This window comes from Hyaena hyaena, unplaced genomic scaffold (genome assembly GCF_003009895.1).
Source record: "Hyaena hyaena isolate Hyena2069 unplaced genomic scaffold, ASM300989v1 scaffold_330, whole genome shotgun sequence".
Classification (NCBI taxonomy): Eukaryota; Metazoa; Chordata; class Mammalia; order Carnivora; family Hyaenidae; genus Hyaena; species Hyaena hyaena.
The window spans coordinates 1-20,801 of NW_024080961.1; positions in this window are offsets into that span (position 1 = coordinate 1).

Here is a 20,801-nt window from a genome sequence, read left to right on the forward strand (position 1 = left end):
AAAAAAAATAAAGAATATATAGGAATATATTTTCTACACACTCACTTCTCAATAATTAAAAGACAATCCATTTTTCTTTAAATCAGAAGGAGACTTGACAAATGACAATATATAAATGGCCAGTAAGTTCATGAAAAGATGCTCAAGATCATGAATCATCAGAGAAATAAAATTAAAACCATAATAAGTTACAAATACATTCCACGGGAATGACCAAAATTAAAATTGAATGGCAATACCAAATATTGGTGAAGATGTGTAGCGAGTGGAACTTCAAACTTGCTGATGGGACCGCCAAATGGTACATGCACTTTGGAACTAAGTCTGGCAGTTTCTCATAAAGTTAAACATAAACGTACCCTAAGACCTAGGCACTCCTCTTCTAGTATTCCCCGAGAGAAATGAAAACATATATTCACACAAAGACTCAAACAAGAATGTCCAGGTCAGCTTTATTCATAATACCCAAAAACTAAACATAGCCTAATTTTCATCAACAGGGAAAAGGAAAATCAAATTGTGGTATGTCCATTCAATGGAATACTACTTAACAGTGTAAAAGAGAGAACTACTGGAACACACAGCAATGTAGGTGACCCTCCAAATATATACTGAGTTAAAGAATCCAGACACAACAGAGAACATACTGTGTTATCCCACTTCCATGATGTTTTGAACAGACAGAAATTAATCTACAGTGAAAGAAGTCAGAACAATGGAATAGTAGTTACCACCGGTCAGAGAGGAGGCAAGAACTGACTCAAAGGGAGAAAAGAGATCTCTCAGGGGTGAAGGAAATGTTCCACATCTTGGGCTCTACTAATACATACAATTGTCAGAATCTATCTAACCATACACTTAAAACCCATGCATTTTACTGTTTATAAATTAAACCTCAATTTTAAAAAGGGAATGTGATTTATTAAGCCTTTAAAAATATCAGATACCCAAAAATTGTTCTAGTGAAAACTGTGTGAACCTTTCACAGAGAAGAAAATGTAAATCACCACTGAGATAAACTGAAGAAGGCCCAAATAAATGAAAAGATATTCCACGTTCACAGCTTGGAAGAACCATGTAAAGTTACCAATTCTCTGTAACTGATCTTTAAATTCAACACAGTTCTAATAAACATTCCAGTATGACAAAGGACATTTTCAACTTTTCACATTCATGGGCCCTGCTCCTGGGCTCCCAGGGAGCCTCTGCTTTTGCATTTACCAAGGTCAAAGTGATTCAGCAAAACCTCAAAGCACGGGCTCTATTTCTGCTCAAGCACACATTGTATATCTGCTTCATTAAAGAAAATAATAAAAAAAGAAGCACTCTGAACACAAATGACAAGAAAAAGTAAGAAACTTCCCTGATTCCCATCAGATTAAAGACATAGAGCCCTTCACATACTAGAAACTAAAGACAGGGTCTGCAACTTTCTGAAGTGTTGTTTGTCTAATAATCTGTAACTTTCTATGGGAAAAAAATGTATGTAATCCTCCACCAAATGTTCCCTTGCCAGAGAACTTTCTTCTTTGTGAAGACTGTATATCCTGCGTGCTGTCCTAACTTGGCCTTGAATGAAACTCTCTTCCTTTATTTTAGAAATTCTAGAAGTTTTGTCCATTTTGCATCAACAACTAGGCTTTCATCTTCCTTTCTTTCTTTTTTCTGGTGGAACTTAATAAGCTAATTCTAAAATAAGTATGGAAACTCAAAGGCCAAAAATAGCCAAGACCTTTTTGACAGAGACAAAGAGGGAGGACATTTTTTCCAGGTATCAAACTTATTCAAAATTAGGAAAATAATTTTTGTGTAGGGATACACAAACAGATCAATGGAATAAAACAGCAACTTCAGAAATTTACACACGCACACAAAACACTTGATTTGTAACAAAAGTGATATTGCAGATAAATGGGGAAAGTATGATATCTTTCATATGTGGGGCTGAATTGATTGGATATCCATATGGAAAAAAATAAACTGAACTCACATCAAAAATCAATCAAGCACACACACAAAAATCAATTCCAAGGTGTTATACGGAAACCAACTTGACAATAAACTATTAAAATAAATAAATAATAAATAAATAAGTAAATAAATAAATAAATAGTTCTAGCCATCAAAAAAAAAAAGAATGTAGCTTTAAATGTAAAAGGCAACATAAAGGTTCTAGACATTAATATACAGAATATTTTCATGACAGTAAGGAGAGATATATTTCTTAAACAGGAGGTTAAAAATGCATCAATCATAAAGAAAAAGATTGATAAAGTGGGATACATTAAAATTAAGAACATCTCTTCACCAAAATACACAATTTAGAGACAAGAAAGGCAAGTCACAAAGTAAAACAAGGTATGTAACTGAAAGCTTATGTAACTGAAAAAGGTTTGCATTCAGAAAAATATAAAGAATTCCTATATGTTAATAAGAAAAGGATATACAGCCCAATAGAAAAATGTGAAAGAGATCTGAACAAGCACTCTACAAAGGATAATACCCAAACGGCCAGTAAATCGAAAAAGTTGTTCAACTTTATCGGTCATCAAGACAATGCAAAATAAATGAAAATTTAAAATTTTTTTAAATTAAAAAAAGAAGAAAATGCAAAATAAAGCCACAATGGATTGCTAGCGCTCTACATTGCCACCAGCATAGCTAAAGTTTAAGAAACTAAAAATAGTGTTGGTACGAATTTAGAACAACACAATTTCTGATACACTGCTGGTGGTTACAAAAATTCATATAGCCACTCAGGAAAATAGTTTGACATTAAGCAGTAAAGGTAAAGACACTCCCATCCTATAACCCAGGCATATAGCCAATAGAAATGCATGCATCTGGGCACCAAGAAACATACATGGTCAAGAATGTTCGTAGTAACTTTCTTTGTCATAGCCAAAACTGGAAACAACCCAAATGTCCATCAACAGTGAATACGTATAAGTAAATTCCAGTGTATGTATACAGTGTAACATCATAGAGCCACGAAACCTATAAACTCCAGGTACTTTTAACAACATGAATGGCCACAGAAGGCAGACACCAAAGAAAAATCAGGTATAGTTCTAGTCAGGTAACTTTGGAAACAGGCGAAAGTAAACTTAAAGCATTAGATGTCAATGGTTAATTTCAAGGAAGTTTCTAGTGTACAAACAGAATAGTAGACACAAAGAGGTGGTAACAGTGTTCTTTTTCTTGACCTGGTGGAGGTTACACAGGTATTTGCTTTGTTATCATTTCTTGAGCACACTTATTTCTTATTAAAATATATATGGAGTATATATATTGTGTGTCTACATATTTCTGTGTTATATTTCTTAGTAAAAACGTTAAAATAAAATTAATTAAAGGATCTGTCAGGTAGCAAGCATGCAGAAAATAGTTTCTACTCTTACCCTCCCAGTACCCCGTCACCCCGAGCAAACAGGCAGACTCTGTTCTCCCTAAACAGAAACCTGTCGCAGGCAAATATTGACCTTCCTCTCCCTCTCTGTTTGGGACCAGGTTCTAGACGATGGGAAGGGGCCCAGAGACAGATTCCTTCATTGTTCCAGCAGGCCCAGACTAAGGGGGGGCTGGAGGGGGGGATCATAGGCATCCTCACAAGCCTCTGCCTTCTGTTCCACAACTCTGTAAACTGGCTCAACCAACCCAGAGGATAACTTAGCCCTGCTGGTAAAGTCAAGAGGCACATTTCCAGGGACGCCCCCCCAAATTCCCCTTCTAAATATATATCTCAGAGAAGCTCTTACACGGGACCCAGGTACAAAGGTATGTAACGTGGCATTATTTGTAGTGGCCAAAAAAAAAAAAAAAAAAGAGAAGAAGAAAAAGAAAACCTGGAACCAATATTTATCCATCAATCTAGGCACCGGTAAGTAAATCACTGAGCGGTCACTGATGATGAGAATGAACTAGATCTAATTTATGAACAGGAATAAATCTCAAAACTATAGAGTGGAGTCAAAAAGGCAAGTTGTAGTAGGATGCCATTTATACACACTGAAGTATTTCAACACAAGGCACGTTGCTTATGAAGATGTAGCAAAATTACAGACAGAGGGCAAGAAAGTGGTTACTTATGAGATGGGAAGGTTCTGGGATTTGGGGGAGATGGCTAGAGCTGAATCTCTACTATTTTACTTCTTTAAATAAGTATCTGAAACAAATAGGGGAAAATAGTCACGACTGCTTAAATCGGATGGTGGGTGTTACATTATTGTGCAGTATCATGTTTGAAATGTTGTCTAACTTAAGAAAAATGGCGGATGTAAATCACCACTCTGAAAACATTCTCCAGGCTCCTTCCTCCTTCACAAAGGATAAATTGTCTGATGCTGCCAGATTTTCCTGCTTCTCCAAGAAGCAAATGGAAATTTATGATGAATGAAAGTCGGCAGTGGGGTCATCAACTCTCCTCCAAGCTGTTCCTGACACAGAAGCGTCTCTGACCTAGGCAGACACCCCTGCCCCCCTCCCTGATCTACACTCTGGGAAACTGACCTGCAAAGACAACAGGCCCCTGCCTTCTGGCTTCCGATGGGACTTGGTAAACAGGAGGCAGAAGCTGAGAGAGTGAGACAGTCAGGACCGGGTACTCATTCCCTGGCTTGCTCCTGCAGGCTAACGAGTTGGAAGCTGGTGCCTCTCTCTACTGAAGGCCACATCTCCTAAATGTGGGCCTCTCTTGGGCTCTGCCATGGCTCTCACTGGGTTACACCCATTCCCCACCTTCTCCTCTCTTCTTCAGAGGTGGCGGGGTGCCAATGGCTCCCAGTGATCACTAATCCCAGTGGCTTCACCATCCCTTCTGGTTTCCCTTCATTTTGACCACTTTTTTATAAATAGTCCCCTCCTGAAGCTCTCCTTAATTTCCCCAGTTGGATGCGACTTCTCTTCCCTACGGGCACCCTGACCTCACACAGCACAAGAGAAATACATGAAGCATAAAGGACCGTGAGAGGCCAAGCCTCAGGGAAAGCTGCACACATAAGGCTCATACCTGAGCAAAAGCTTGAAGAGGAGCAGAAGTGTGCCAGTTGGTCAAAGAATTATGACAGGGGCCGGGGAAGATGACAAGAGCAGCAAGACTGAGGAAGCTGCTTCCAGAAAGGCCTCACGTATTAGGCTGACCACATGAAATTGCCAATATTAGACCATACCAGAAAAAAAAAAAAAAAAAGCAAATCCATATGGTTTAACCTTATAATAGGATTCAAGCTATGATGAACTCAATGATGGTCAGATTATTATGACTATTATACCCCTTTGTTGGGGGGCCTACAGGAGCAGGAAGAATGAAAAAAGACCTGGTCCCTACAAGGGTAGATGTCAGGAAAGGTGTGGATAACATTAATCTGAAGGGGATGAAAATCATCTTTGCAAAGAGAGATAAAGTGTGCTCTCTCTGTTTTCTTTCTAATCAGACAGAACCTCTTTCTGTTCTCCTTGTATCTACATCTGCAGTCAAGTTCTTACAAAGAAGGTAAATGCATACAGGCTTCCATCTTGGGCCATAGCCCTGAGACCAGACAGGTCCTTAATATTCTACCCTCTCATTTCAAAGATTAAAAAAATAATGAGGCACTGGAGTTAAAAGTCTTGCTCATTACCACATAACTACGTGATCCTCCAGTTAGCTATCTTGATAATGGAAAACTTCTAGAAGGGATGCATTTGTGAAGATTCCAATGACACCATTCTATGGAGAGGGGTGAAGGTCAGTACAGGGAAGAGTCCAACCCTGACAGAGGTGAAGGGATATGAAGTTGCCTGGGGAGAGAAGTTGCTAAGCGCCAATTAGCTTGACTGGAAAAGCAAAGAATGCATATGGCGGATGATTTTATGAATCTTATCCTTGGGCCCAAATTAGTTTTTTCCTATACTTTTCAGGCTGATCAAATTTGTTATCCTTTGTAAGCCTTCCCAGCTTTGGGAAGAATTAAAAGATGTATGATATATTTTTCCTGAGCTCATTCCCAGGCCCACTCTGCTCTTCAGAACTAATATTTTGACATTTAATAAGCCAGGGAAATTAGATGTTAGGCCCTGTAGTTGACATTAGCCAATCAAAAAAAATAATAAATGCTGGCAATATTTAAAGTTGGGGTTGTATTCATCCCATTATTTCTCTCCTGACATTTGAGTTAATATATACTCTGGAACCAGATTTTCAGAAGCCTGTGTGGAGGGTTAGAACAGCCTTTCTGAAATCCACAGTTTGGCAACCTCAAACTAACCAGAGTCCCAGGCTTTATCTGAACATCCAGCATGGTGTAGTGCCTGGGCGTCTTGTTTTGTTTTGTTTTGTTTTGTTCTGTTCTGTTTTGTTTTTATGAAGGCCTCACACCCAGCATAAGCCCCAAACGGAGCTTAAACTCAAAACCCTGAGATCAAGAGACCAACTAAGCCACCCAGGTGCCCCATGTCTGGGCCTTTTGAAGCACTGCCTAAACCATTTTAAGCAAGAGCTGTAGTGGAACTTTGTGCTTGGAGGGTAAAGGATAAGGTGAGCTCAGAGAAGCAGGGGGCAGGGATGGGGGCAGCGGCTAAGCCCTACTCCAGGTTCAGGAACTTGCACACACACCTGTCTTGGTGGACAGCTACAAACATCAGCATTATTCGAAACCAGGAAGAAACGCAGATTAAAGTCCTCCAGGAGGATGTCACTCGTGTGCCTCTGTTTTTAGCTCAACAAAAATTGGCAGGCCTGCTGTGTTTATTGTCTCTGGGGCTTATATTTATAAATAAGTTACTGAGCTACTTATTTCAGAACTAAATCACCAATCATCACCCCATTCCTAAGCCTTTGGGCTTCACAGAGCTGGAAAATGACCACAAGTCAACAAAACAATCAGAGAATTGTCCCCCAGGAGGGACCATGGTGATCATCTAGTTTCTAATGACCACCCTAAAAATGAGAAAACACAGGCCCAGAGATCACGAATGACTTGTTCAAGGTCCTTGTTCAAGGTCAAGTCAGCACAGTAATGCTCTTGGTTGCAAGTCTCTCACTGACCAGAAGCAACTCCTGGCTCTTCCTTCAGTAGATAGCCTACTATCTTACAGCACCTAGAAAGTTCTTCTTAATCCTTTTCTTCTATACAAATATTTTCCTCTCCTTTGTTCAGTTATTTGCTTTATGGCTTTGTACGGGTCTTTGTGAAAGAGATTTTATGCATCTTAAAATTAGTATTTCAATTTGGTAGAATTTGGTCACATTTATTTGGGGGTCAGTGAGTGTACATTCTAAGCACTCGGTCAATATTTATTTAGCTGGACTCTATATGGGAAGCCATTCTAGGATGAGACATGGAAGAAGAGAAAACATGGGGGAGGGTAATGGGAAAGATATCCATGCTAGTGCACTGCTCACAACATAATTTGGTCCTAAAAAAAGATTGTGGTGGCCATGATAGGAATAAAAATCATAGGAAAAAAATATGGAATTCATTTCAGAGTAAAATTGGATGTCAGGAGCGGGAAAAAAAAGAGAGAGGAATGATAAGAAAATTATATTTTACACATTTCAAGTGTGAGGTACCCACTAGGCATACATTTGGAGAAGTCCCACAAAAGGGTGAAATGCATATGTCAGACTCTGGGAGGAGGCAAGGTCAGTGTCCAGAGAGAAAATGGTTTAAGTGGTGGAGGAAGAGCTTTCCTTTCTGGAAGTTAGCACAACTCTCTGCTAAAATTCTCCTACTGCTTTGAAATATTTGAACTAGATCAAGGACTGGCAAAGACAGAAAAAATAGAGAAAATAAATACAAAAAGACCAGAAGCCCGTGAAGGACCAGAAGCCATGAAGGCTACCCCAGACACAAGGCCAACCTTTGCCCTATGGTCCAGCCAGTGTTCTTTCTACCCATCATTCCAAATGCCTCGTCACTTCCAGGAAGCCCTCCTGGTTTTTTTTTTAATGTTTTATTTATTATTGAGAGAGAGATAGAGACAGCATGAGTAGGGGAGGGTCAGAGAGAGAGGGAGTCACAGATTCCAAAGACAGTCTCCAGGCTCTGAGCTGGCAGTCAGCACAGAGCCCGACGCAGGGCTCAAACCCACGAACCATGAGATCATGACCTAAGCCGAAGTCGGACGCTTAACTGACTGAGCCACCCAGGTGCCCCCTCCTGTTTTGATAAGATAAGAACCACTAACTTACCTGCCTCTTTTCCTAGATTTGGACATATCAGTCACTCCCATGTTTCTCTTAGTGGTATACACGGGCACTTCACACAAAGCATTTTCTGATGATACGATGGTTGCTACACCAGCCACGGACACATCTCCCCTCCTTTAGTTGCCCCTCCTGCCATTTTTGCCCCTGCTCCCAACACCTTTCCCCTCCAGACTCCCTGATGCTCTCATACAAACCCATATCCCTGATAAGTCCCAGCGAAGAACGAGTTTCACAAAACAAAACTTAAAGAAACTGATTTATGTCACAAAGGAGAAACTTACTTAAAATAGACCTTGGCTTTGCAAATATTCTGCATATGTTAGAACTACTCCCTGAATGTGGCAAAGATCTCCATTTGATAAACCTCTACCTCAATCTCATGTTAAATATTTGTAAAATTTCCCCCAGAACAGACAATGATGACTGGTGGCGATGACAATCAAAATAGAAGCAAGGAAATTGGATAAAAACAGCAGACAACTAAGGCCACCCAAGTGGGGAAGCCAAACCACAGAGGAGCAGGAGACTTCAGGGACACAGCCCTCCGGGAAAACATACAGCTTCCTCTTCTCCAGAACAAAAACGTACTCCGATGGTGGTTCATCTTATCATGAAAGGGGGCGCCCAGCCCAAATACTGGAAGGGGAGGGGCTTTGTACACTGAACCCCAGCGGCACCACGATTTACCACAAACGACCAGCAGTATGTTAGAACTCATCATACAGAGTCTAGATCACTCAAGCCTACAACATTTTCACCGACAACGTCCCCTGACTGGGTCTTAGGAGGCAGAGCTTGAAATCTGAAATTCTCAAAGCCCGCGACTTGAGGAGGTGTCCTCCTGTGCGCCTGGCATTCCATTGTCGATCCATCGCATGTTTGCTATACCGGAGTGTAATGAGCAAGTTCACCATCTCAACCATCCCTTGGTTCAGAGCTCATACAAAGATAAGGAAAGCACCCCCACGGGACATTTCCCACCACTGCAGCTAACAACAGCATCTTGTGTCCGAAGGCAGCCCTCCGGGGAGAGCCCAGGCCAGACCCCACCACGCCCAGTAATGGGAACTTTGCTGACAAATGCTTCTCATCTGAGCCCAATCAGTTTATAGGGTATTGTACAGGGCTACGAATGTATTCCATATGTGCTCCATCTCTGAAGTCCTGAGGCCTCAGCCCCAAACCAAAATCATATTACTACCATTGTTGTTATTTAACATTTGTTCTTTCTTACACGTGCAAAGTGCAGCCCAGTCATTTCATTAGGGTCTTATCTGGAGCCCAGCCCCTGTTCCCTGCAGAAACCGGCAACAGAGGTGAGCTGGAGAAATGTACCTTGTGATAGCCTGGGTACTATTTCCCCACTCTACCCAACCACCCACCATTACCGTCCAAAGGAAGGGCTTGGCCTGAGGTCCAAGTGATGTTTTGTTCACAGAGCTGCCCTCCTGCATAAATAACAGTGCAGCAAAAGCAGAGAGAGCTCCCGTCCCTTTGAACACTGTGGTGGCACTCACAGCCTTCCAGCCCCAGAGAGGAATGAGGATGGGAAGATGGACCCCTTCATTGAAGATGGTGCCTTCATTCTCGGGGAAGATGCTTGCAAGTTGGGGAAAATCATGGTCTGTAAGTCTGTGCCTTCCAACAAGGATCACCAACCACGTCATTTCTGGCGGGCAGTATCCCGCTTACAGCATCATCCCCAACTGTTTCTACAATTCCAGGCAAAAAGCCCTTGTCCCACCCCCATCCCTACTCTAGCATGCCCTGGCCAAGTTCATGGGCCCATCAGTGTGCTTGAGCATTTCAAATCATTTTGGTAGCAATCTAAACAAAAGGGACCTGGAAGGTAAGTTGTCTGCCTGTAAAATGGTAGGCAACATCTTTCCGAATCCAACAGAAAAGATCCATCCTTTGAGATGAGCCCTCCCCCTGCCCAAAACACACACACACCCCTGTGTCCACCGGCCCTGCTCAGTGGGGCTCAGAATCCATGCTTCTATGCAGGCGGGCGCTCCGGAAACATGCCTGCACTGCTCCAATCAAACATCAGCAGCTTTCCCAATGCACTAAAAAAATGTGATCATAGAGAGATTTTTCTCAATTGTAGGCATTTCTCCCATAAATTTTTGTCCCGCCCTTGCTGCCTGTTACCACTTGCCTATTACCCGGAGCTAGCCGAGGACAAAATAAATGAATGAGTAGAAACTCTTAATGAGAAACTCAGAAACAAATACCGTTGCATCCTTCAACAGCTTGCTTTCTTGTGGCCCCAGCTGCTGGTGTTTGTGGTTTAATACAACCGTGTTTGCTGGGGAAATCGCTCCTTGAGCACTTGAAGGAATTCAGGAGGCCGTATTTTATGGCATTCAGAAAAAAACGTCAGATAGACTCTGTAACAAGACACTGGTGGAAAAGGATTTTGAGCCCGGTCTGGTCCCCGCCCAGAGCAGATTTTTCAGTTGACCCGATCTCTCCCAGCTTCAGTTTCCACATCAGTAAAATGGAAATGGAACCTTCTGGGGACTAAATGTAACCATGTATTAATGTGCCTTGGGTGTGGTAGGCACTCAATAAACATTAGGGATTCTTATTACCAGGATAAACGAGTATGCATTTTAGATATGCCTAGTCCAGTTCCTCACACTTGCAAAGAGACCCTCAAATGTCACTCCTGTCCCTTCCCCGCAGCCGAAGGGCTGTCACGCCACAGCTGGTCTGCCCTCAGACCTCCCCAAGCTCTGGGAAACTCTTGACACCACTTGGTTCCAAGGCTAGTACGTGAGCTCCTGCCCAGAGCCACCAACTCACAACAGCCATGAAGAGCCCCCACCCCAGAGCTCTAGGGAGCTGAAGCTGGAGCACAGGTGAAGACAGAGGCAGAAAAAGCATTTGCACACCTACAACCAAAGGACTCCTGCCCAGGGCCAAACCCTGCTGTTAACTCAAACGAGGGCCCAGAGCTCTCTCACATGTGGTCCACCCAGGCCCCAGGATCATCCTCTCACAGCTTTGCCTGGACCAGACCCAAGAGTCTGCCACTCCTGGAGTTTTAATCAAATGCAAAAAAAAAAAACAAAAAAAAAACAGTAAATAGTTCTCCCTTAAACAAAGAACAAGGGCCACCATGCAGAAAGAGCGAGAACCCTTGGAGAAGCACAGCCTGGTGCTTCATCACAAGGTGTTAATCAGCTGGCAGAAAGGCACAGATGGAAAAGACTCTCATTGAAGAGAAAAAAGATGGCTGGGCAGGAGTGCTGGCCTCCAGTCCCCTTCCCAAAGTGGCTCCATATTTGGCTTCCTTAAGATGAATCTAATTGTTTAAACAAGATTAAACAAGCATGGAATTCGGGAGGGAGAAAGAAGACATTAAAAAAAAAAAAAAAAGCAAGAGAATTTTTCTTACCAAAAGACCCAAAACAAATCTAAACCGTAATAACAGCTTTAGCTCTTAGCAGCTAAAAAAATAAATAAATAAAAATAACTTCTAGGCTGAAAGTATCAGGGTCCGAGGGAAATTAAAATTAGAAGAATTACAAAAGAACAATGAACCCAGAGCCACCACATTCACTTTGCTTTAGGAAAAACAAAAAAAGAACAAGAAATACATAGAAAGCTTTCTTGCTCTAATGCATTTCCACTTAGAACACCAGCATCGGTCACTATAAAATAAGAAACTACTGCACTTCATAATAGAGCCACACAAAAGGCATCAGGGTCAGACTCTTGATTCATACATGCGTCAGTTTCGTCATTCCAGACATTTTCTGCACATCTACTCTGCGCTGGGCACCGTGCCAGGCACTGGGGGCTACCACCAGGCACCAGACGGAAATAACACCTTCCCTCAAGTAGCAGGAGGCTTATAAACCCGCATACTGGGTGCTATGCAAACAGAAGTGATACAATTGATTCTGCCCAGACAGGTCACTGAGCTAACATATTGCTTCCAATGAAAGGTGACCCTTACCCTGAACCTTAAAGAAAGAGTAAGGTTCTTTAGGAAGAAGAGAATTGGGAGCTTTTTAAATGATGCACAGAGGTGTCCCTGGGCATGCCATGTGCTGGGATCCTCCCTGGGGAGGAAAGATGGCTGTGTCCTGAATGCCAAAGCTTTATCTGCCATTCTCCAGGGCTCCGACCTTGCCCTGTGCATAGTGGAGCTTCTCAGAAGACAGAATGACATCATGAAGAGAACACTGGACTAAGAGCCAAGAAACCAAAGGATCTGCCATTTCCTAGCTGTGTGACCTTAGGGAAGGGTCTGTCCCACTTTGATCCTCAGTTTCCTTCTCTGTCAGAATGAGAGAATGGAGAGAAATGTATATTGTTTTAATTTGTGAGAGGCAAGGGAAACAAGTTAAGGATAGAAACATGGTTTAGTAGCAGGTTGTCGGTTTGTCCACTGGGAAGACCCCCACATTCCTAGGCCTTTTGACTAATGTCATCTGGGTCATGCACATCTGGATACACCCATTCACACTCAATTGCACTGCGCCAACCCATCCTCCACCTGCTCACTGAACACTGAGAGGATTAAGATGCTTCTCAGTGCGATAAAGCTAAATCTCCCTGGCAAGGAAGAGAAAAACCTTTATAACCTCACAGTCTCACACCAGGGACTTTACAACTAGACGTTCCAGCTCACACAGGGTCCCTGCCTCCCTGGCCCAGAGGCCCCCAGTATATCATGTGACCCCACATACCTGCTCCTCGGCCCATGGGACTTCATCTGTCTGGAATGTCTCTTTTCTCCCTTTGCTCACTCCGTAAACCCTTGTTCACTCTTTAAAACTTGCTCAAGAATGACGTCCCCAGTGAGGTTTTCTGTCCCGCTCATCACCCCACCTTGTGCATACTGTTATCCGGGCCCAGGCCACGGAATGCACCACTGACTTATGTGACTCTCCCCCACGGAAGATGAACTCCTCTAGAACAAGGGTTGTGAGGAAATGCAAATCAAAACCACAATGAGATACCGCCTCACACCAGTCAGAATGGCTGCTATCAAAAAGGGAAGGAAGAGTTACTGTCGGTGAGGACACAGAGAGAAATTCTGTGCATGTTGGTAGGAATGTAAATCGGTGCAGACAGTATGGAGGTTCCTCAAAACATTAAATATAGAACTGCCTGGGTGCCTGGGGGGCTCAGTCAGTTAAGCACCTGACTCTTGATTTCAGCGTAGGTCATGAGCTCATGGTTCATGAGTTTAAGTCCTGCATCAGCCTCTGCACTGAGTGCAAAGCCTGCTTGGGATTCCCTCTCTCTCTCTCCCTCTCTCTCTCCCTCTCTGTTTCTCTCTCTCTCTCTCTCTCTCTGCCCCTCCCTGGCTTGCTCTCTCTCTCAAAAATACATAAGTAAACATTCTTTAAAATAAACATAGAATTATCATATGATCCAGTAATTCTACTACTGAATATTTACCCGAAGAAAGCAAAAACATTAGTTCAGATATGTGAACCCCTATATTCATAGCAGTATTGTTTACAATAGCCAAGAAACAGAAACAACCCAAGTGCCCATCAGTAGATGAATGGAGAAAGAAGATATTATACACACACACACACATACACACACACACACACACACACACACAATGGAATATTACTCAGCCATAAAAAAGAATGAGATCATGCCATTTTCGACAACATGGATGGACCTACGTATATTATTACAAGTGAAACAAGTCAGAAAAGGACAAATACCGTATCATTTCACTTATATGTGGAAGACAAAACAAACAAAAAACAGGAACGGATTTATAAGTACGGAGAGCAAACTAGTGGTTGCCAGAGGTGGGGGGGGGAGTGCGCGTGGATGAAACAGGGGAAGAAATTCAAACTTCCAATCATAAAATAAATAAGTCCAGGAGATGAAAAGCACAGCATAGGGAACATAGCCAATAATACTGCGATAACGTGGCACAGTGCCGGCCGGTGATAACGCTCAACGTGGGGACCACTGTGCCATGTCCAGAACTGTCAAATCATTGTGCTGCACACCTGGAAGTAACGTACCGTCGCACACAACTATGCTTCAGTAGTAACTTTTTCATAACTAAGTATTTTTTAAAAAGAGAATAAGGACTCTGTCTCAGTGACACTCGTGACACAGTCCAACTCTGAGGACTGTCCGAGGCACTAGAATGCAGGCCGCAGACATCTGTAGAGCTGACCACCTGCACTCTTATTTTCCTGTTCTGATTGGACGCATGACAATACGGGATGGTTCTTCAGCGGTCTTTTGGGAACCAGGGTCTCTCAGAGCTAAATGAGAAACCAGGAAAGGGCTGCCCAGCAGAGCTTGGAGGCCGGCCATCTCCGCATATGTTCCCGCACATGTATGTGGAGTATAAACCCCACATGGGGCTGGAGGAGGACAGGTGCACGCCCACACCTGCCGGGCGATTCTCGTCTTCATGTCACTTTCATTTCCTAGAAGCTATTGCAACCCTCCCCCCACATCCCCGCCATAACACCTCTGCAGCAGCAGGTCCTACCACATCATGGGGGGGCCATGCTGTCCTTGACTGCTTATTAGAAAATGCTTCCTCCTGTCACCCGTATAATCAATTTCCTGCGCTCCAGCCGCAGTAACATCTCATTCAAGTGAAACAGTCCAACAACCAACAATAGGTGAAGATGCAATTCAAAGTGTCCTGGAATTTCCCAAAGATTCTTAAAAGGCCAGCAGGTAATCCACTACCGTGTCTCACAATCCTTTTTCTACGTAATTCTCCTGCTCGGTGCAGAGGCTCCCTCCCTTTGAAGCCTTCCCAGCAAGCCGGCAAGTGGACACGCAGGGCCCCTCCCCCACCTGCCCTCTGATTGTGCAACTCTCGTGCATAATCTTACTTTCTGCTGTTTTCTCTCCTGGCCCACTGCCCAGGTTCTGCACTACAGAAGAAGGCCCAGAAGCTTCCTCGATGTTGCCAACACTTACATCTTCTATTCCTCTATAATATGTTGGTGGAAACGGAAGCACCGGCACGACAGGAAGCTACCACATGTTCCCTACATCTTTTCTTCTCCTGTCTACACAGCCCCCAGGTCCAACCCCCAGAGCCTCCACCATTGGGACCACCCTCCTTGTGATACGATCCCATTGCCTTGAAAAAGAGGTGCTTGTAAGAGAACACAGTAATTCAAGCGCGCTTTCACAACGCACAGCGCGGTGGAACTTTTCACGAAAAAGAAACTCCCTCAGTGAACCTAAAGGATGCATTGCTTTCTCAACACTTCCTACGAGTTGGAAGTACCGCCCGGTTCAAAACTGGACACTAACTGTCAGAGGTGGGCGCCACTCGCCATAGCGCTGATGCATCTGCGCCTTAGCACGGCAGTGCGGACTGAGCACTGGGGCAGGCCGACCTGTGTGTGACCCGGGGGCGCTTTGGGGGTGTCCCCGCCCTTCCCAGCAAAATATCCCTGCCACCAGGGCACACAACGTGTTACTCAAAGGCATTGAAAGCAGTTGTTAAGATGCAGCCCCCTCAAGCTCGTTACAAGTAGCGCCTTAGCTGCAGTAAAGTAGGATGGTGGTGGCCGCCGCCAAAGGAAGGAAGGGGGGTCCCCAGTCGGCCACAGGGGAGGGTCGTATACATCCACGGGAGCAGGAGGTACGCAAGGGCGGTGCGCAGAATAGAGGATAGTCTGACCGGAGGACTGGAGGCTGGTAAGGGGCTGGCCGGAGCCCCAGGGCCCCCGGGCGGGCGGGTGAGCGCGCTCAGGCCACACTGCCGAGCCCAGCTGGTCCCGCCAGGCCGCCGGAGGCGGAGCCACACCCCGCCCGGCTCCCCGCGCTGCGCACGGCGACAGTGCCCTCTAGCGGGGAAAGCAGGCTCGCAACCCCTGGGGTCTGCGCCAAGCGGCGTGGATCTGACTCCGTGACCTTCTCTTTTCGCTCATTCCTCAAATGCCGCTCGAATCCCCGCTCCACACCCCGGCAGACAGGCGAGCGCGACCTAATCGCTCCCTCACGAGGGCTTCAGGCCGCTTGGGGAAGCTGGGCAAGTGGTGGTGGCTGAGTGTGTGTCAGGGTCAAGGCCACGCAGAGAGGCAGAAGTGGGGGCTCAGGAAGGACTTCCCCAGAGGGGCGACCCTCGGGCTGAGACGTGTGCGCGATAAGTGAGTGGGAAACAGGCCTTCCAGGCAAGATGGCACGGACTGGAGGGGTCCCGGGCCCACCAGGGAGAAAGGGAAGGTGGGGGGCTCGGCCAGAGAAGCTGAAGGGGGCAAATAGGGTCAGATAATGGAGGGCTTGGCCTTCATCCCGAAGGTGATAGAAGCTAGAGAGACATCAGTCAGTTTTGCGGATTTGAAAGGATTTCTCTGGTCAAGGGAGCAGAAGTTGAACTTCGAGCAAAAAAACAAAAACAAAAAACCGAGCGCCTCACTGAGGCTGAAGACAGCATGGAGGAGGTGTCTGCCGGATGGTCTTACAGGACTTGGTTGTAGGCCGGGTGCAGCAGGTAAAGGAAGCAGGTTGGCATGACAGCGATGCCATCTGTCAGACCAGAAACAGAGAAGGAGCAGATCAGGAAAAGGGAAGGTGGGCTCAGTTCAGAACACCTAGAATTGGATGCGTCTGGAAATTCTGGAAGGGAGCTGTTAATTGACTCTTTCAGTCTGGAGCTCCACAAACGGGTTTGAGGGTTTGGAATAATCTGCGGCACTGGAAGGGAGTATGTCTGAAGGTGCACAGTCAACATGAGGAGAGGAAGGCGCTGAAGGCAGTTCCTTAGGGAAAGCCAGTTTGTAAGAAGCGCCCAGAAGAAAAGCTGCCCTCCCCCACCACCCCCTTGAGACCAAGGGGAACGACGGAAGTTGAAGGAGAACCAGAAAGGACTGAAACCACGGAAGAGACAGCTGCAAGGAGTGTGTGACCAGTCTCCGCCAGTTACCACTGGGGCCACGTGTCTCACTGAAAGCTGAGAGAGGGATTGTGGTCTCACACTCAGCTTCATGATCTCTTCAGCTCGCATTCTGAAAACATCAGTCTTCTTTCCTTCCGGCACTGAGCACCCAGGGCTGCCCAGGTAAAATATTTCCAAGGGGATGCAGACCCTTGGCTTGATTAACGCCCCACTCAGGACTATGAGAATTCAATAAAATCATTTACAGCGAGCACCTAGAAAATTGCCCAGCACATAGAAGTCACTCAAAGCTAGCTCCACACCCCCCACACACATACACTTTGATAAAACAATTAGGAAAATAAATCTAACAGAATACAGACCCACACGGGATTAGCTGGTGTCCAGTCCTGACCAGGTCATGGCTCAACTCCTGAACAGAGTAAGCAAGAGTGGGCTTAGCTCAGGAGAACAGACTTCCCCCAAGTGGGTACTGTGGTCAGAAGGCTCACGTGTTCAGCGAGGGGTCAGAAACTGGGTCCCGAGATTTCGATCCATTAGTGACCTCAATGGTGGTACAGGGTAAGTATTAAACAATTATTCCCTTTTTACAGATCGGGACATTAAATTTATAAAGATTATGAAGTTCTCCAAATGCCATACATTCTTTCTCATGGACTGGGGGCTGTTTTTAAACTATGTCATTTCTAATGTCCTTTTTGAAGATTCAGGAGGACCAGAGAGGAACACACACACACGCACACGCGCACACACGCATGTGCACACTGACTATACCAGACGGCAGCCCCTCTGAGCAGGAGCCCCATTTTTTCTCAGCTCTGCAGTGAGCTCATTGCCTCGTCCTGATGAAGCTCCTCCCATTCCTCAGTTTCTCCATCTGGAAGTGGGATGAATCGGTCCTCTGCCTCCTGCTTCCCCCAGGGAGTGGCCCTGATGAGATCTTGTCTGGATTGTCGGCTTGGGACAGAGGAAGGCCGGTCCTCCTCCTGACTTCCCGGCAATGGGCACAACCGGAAGTGCAGACCAATGTCACGTGGCTGTCTGATCACACTGCTCCCTTCTGAGGCCTCGAACGAATGGGAATGAGAGGGGTTGATGATGAGTCTCCATGATGAGCAACAAGGACATAAAAGCGATAAACCTTCAAAAGGAAAGGTGCTAGGCCGACTGGCTGGGTCTCCACCAAATTCTAGTCAGATCTGTAAATCATTGTATGGGTCTTGGAACCTTGGGTTCTTGACTCTGCCCTTGCGCCTCTCCTCATCCCTGCTTCGGATCTTACTCTCATCCCAAGCCCAGGTTCTGAATCCAAACACAGAAGCTGGGACATCTTTATGGGACATGAAAATTGCTTTTGATGAGGTTCCTCTGAACTATCTCCCACCTGGAGCTGATCGATCTCACACTCCCTCACTCACTCATCATGCTTTCTTCTCCCACCTCACTGCCTCACTGCCCTCCTCCTTGCCTGTTGCACACATGCACACATGCATGCACACACACATACACCTACCTCTAGCCACTCCAAGCAGCAACCCACCCTAAAGGCACCTCAGGACCTCAGCCTGCAGAAACACTCATGTGCCTGGAATGTCCCCTGGCCACCTCTTCATCAAGCCTATCCCTTTCTCCAATCTATCTGCTCCTGAAAGCCCACTTCCTCTGGAAGGTTAATCACATCAGCAGTTTCCCCTGCCCCACCCTGTGTCAATCTGTGTCTTAAAGTTGTTCCCGCAAGCTACTTTCTCACCTCAATTATTCACTCACCGCTTTTTCTGACCTCCAGAATGCACTTAACCTTTATGTGTAACTGGTGTTTATTCTCCACTGGTGAGTTACGTAACTTTCTGATGCTTTCCCGTGGTCATGTGCGTGTCCGTATTCATCTGTCAGCACCGCAGGGAGCGAGAGCTCTCTGTGCAGCATCAGACAGACACTAATAAGGAATCTGTGAAGATGACAACAACGAGGATCGCGTTCAACAATTATTTCCTGAGCTGCTCCTATCTGCTCATCGATATATGCTCATTGTGTTGAGGTGGGATTGTGAAAGAGCCAGTACGAACTAGAAAGCAAAATCCTTACAAGGAGAACATCTTGTAATGTTGTTCTTTGGTCCTCTGGTGTCTTTGTTCCCATTTTACAGATGGGGAAATCGAGGCTCAGGGACGTTCACAGAGGTGCCACAGCACAGAGTGGCCAAGCAGGGACTCCTGAGCCCAGCCCCAGGGTTCAGGGTAAGCAAAGAAAGCCATATGCTGCCCACAGAAACAAACCTCTGAGGACAGTGAACTGTAGGGGGTGGGGGCCAAAAGGTACGTAGAGACGACGCATATTAAAGGTATTTGAAGAATTAGAGTGAAGAGGAGTCCACCACGGGGGAGGGTGCCGGGGCGGCCGAGAGAAACACTGCCCACTGAGCTGCCGCCCTTCTGGCCACATGTCCCCTGCTCTGGGATTCCCCAATACATCATTTTCTGGGCACAAGTATTAGGAAACAGTTTGACTTTAAATGATGTCTACATCCTCAAGGAAACTAAAATTAGCAGCCTCTCTTGCCATGACCCATTTGTTCTTCCAACTGGACTATCGGCCAGGGAGACGGGGAGCTTTGCTTCTCTCGCTGATCCTGTCCACACCGCACCACAGCTCTGCCGCTCCACTCTTACCTACAGAACTTCCGTGTCACAACCGGGCTGTAAATGTGGGTAAATTCAGGCTCGCTTGTGCACACGTGTATGCGTGTTCATGTGTGCACATGTGGGCTTCCACTGACCCTCACGCTCCACCTTTCTAGGGAGCTAGTCAGGCTAATATAGCTGTTGTGTGCATGAGCCTGAAACTGACCGATGCTACTGTCGCAATGGGGGCTTTCTGACATGGATGTCAGAACATGTTCTGGTACATGGATCCCAGAACCCAGAGGAGTCAAGCAAGCTGGCGTCTGGGGAGGAGCGGCAGCAGGGGGTGGTCCTGGCTCTGAACAGCCCTCAGCAGCAGAGTCTGTACCTCTTCAGACAGGACTTGGCATCCTTCTGTGCCTTCCTCTCAATTCTAACCGCTGAGTGGCACCCTCTGGATGCCTCTGCCTTCTGCAGCTTCTCCCCACCCACAGCTTCTGCTTCTCAGAGCATCTTGCACGCATCCATCCTGACCACCCTCCGGTCCCATGTTGTGATCTTGCAGCTTCAGCTCTCACAGCTAGCCCGTTCTTCGGCATTTTCTGGTTCAGAGCAGCTAGAGGAGAATCTCACTTGGCCCAGCTCATCGCTTCAAACAAACCAAGGTATAGGCAGGCGAAGGGGTTAGTGGTGCTTAGGGCAGATGCCTGTCCGATTGGGACCAGCCTTGTGCACAAATGAAAGCCCTGGGCTATTTCTCAGAGCAAGGAGCTGCAAGTGGGAGGCCAGCCGAGCAACACAGCGACGGCCATGTCCAGTGCGCTCAGATGCAGGTGACCCCCAGCCAAGCCCTTTGTCCTTCTCACCCGGGACTCCACAGCAGCCCCTCAGCCCCCACAGTGGGCCAGGAACCAAACCCTGGCTTTGAATTTTCTCTCTCTCTCTCTCAGCCTTTAGATTATTCTCTGGTGTTTCCATTTGCCCATGTTCATTGTCTATTTGACTCATCAACCAGACTGCAGAATCCTCAAGGCCAGGGAGGACCTCACTTTTCCTGCGTATGACAAAGCACTGAATAGAAATGCATGCGTGCCAGAGGCATGAATGAATGAACATA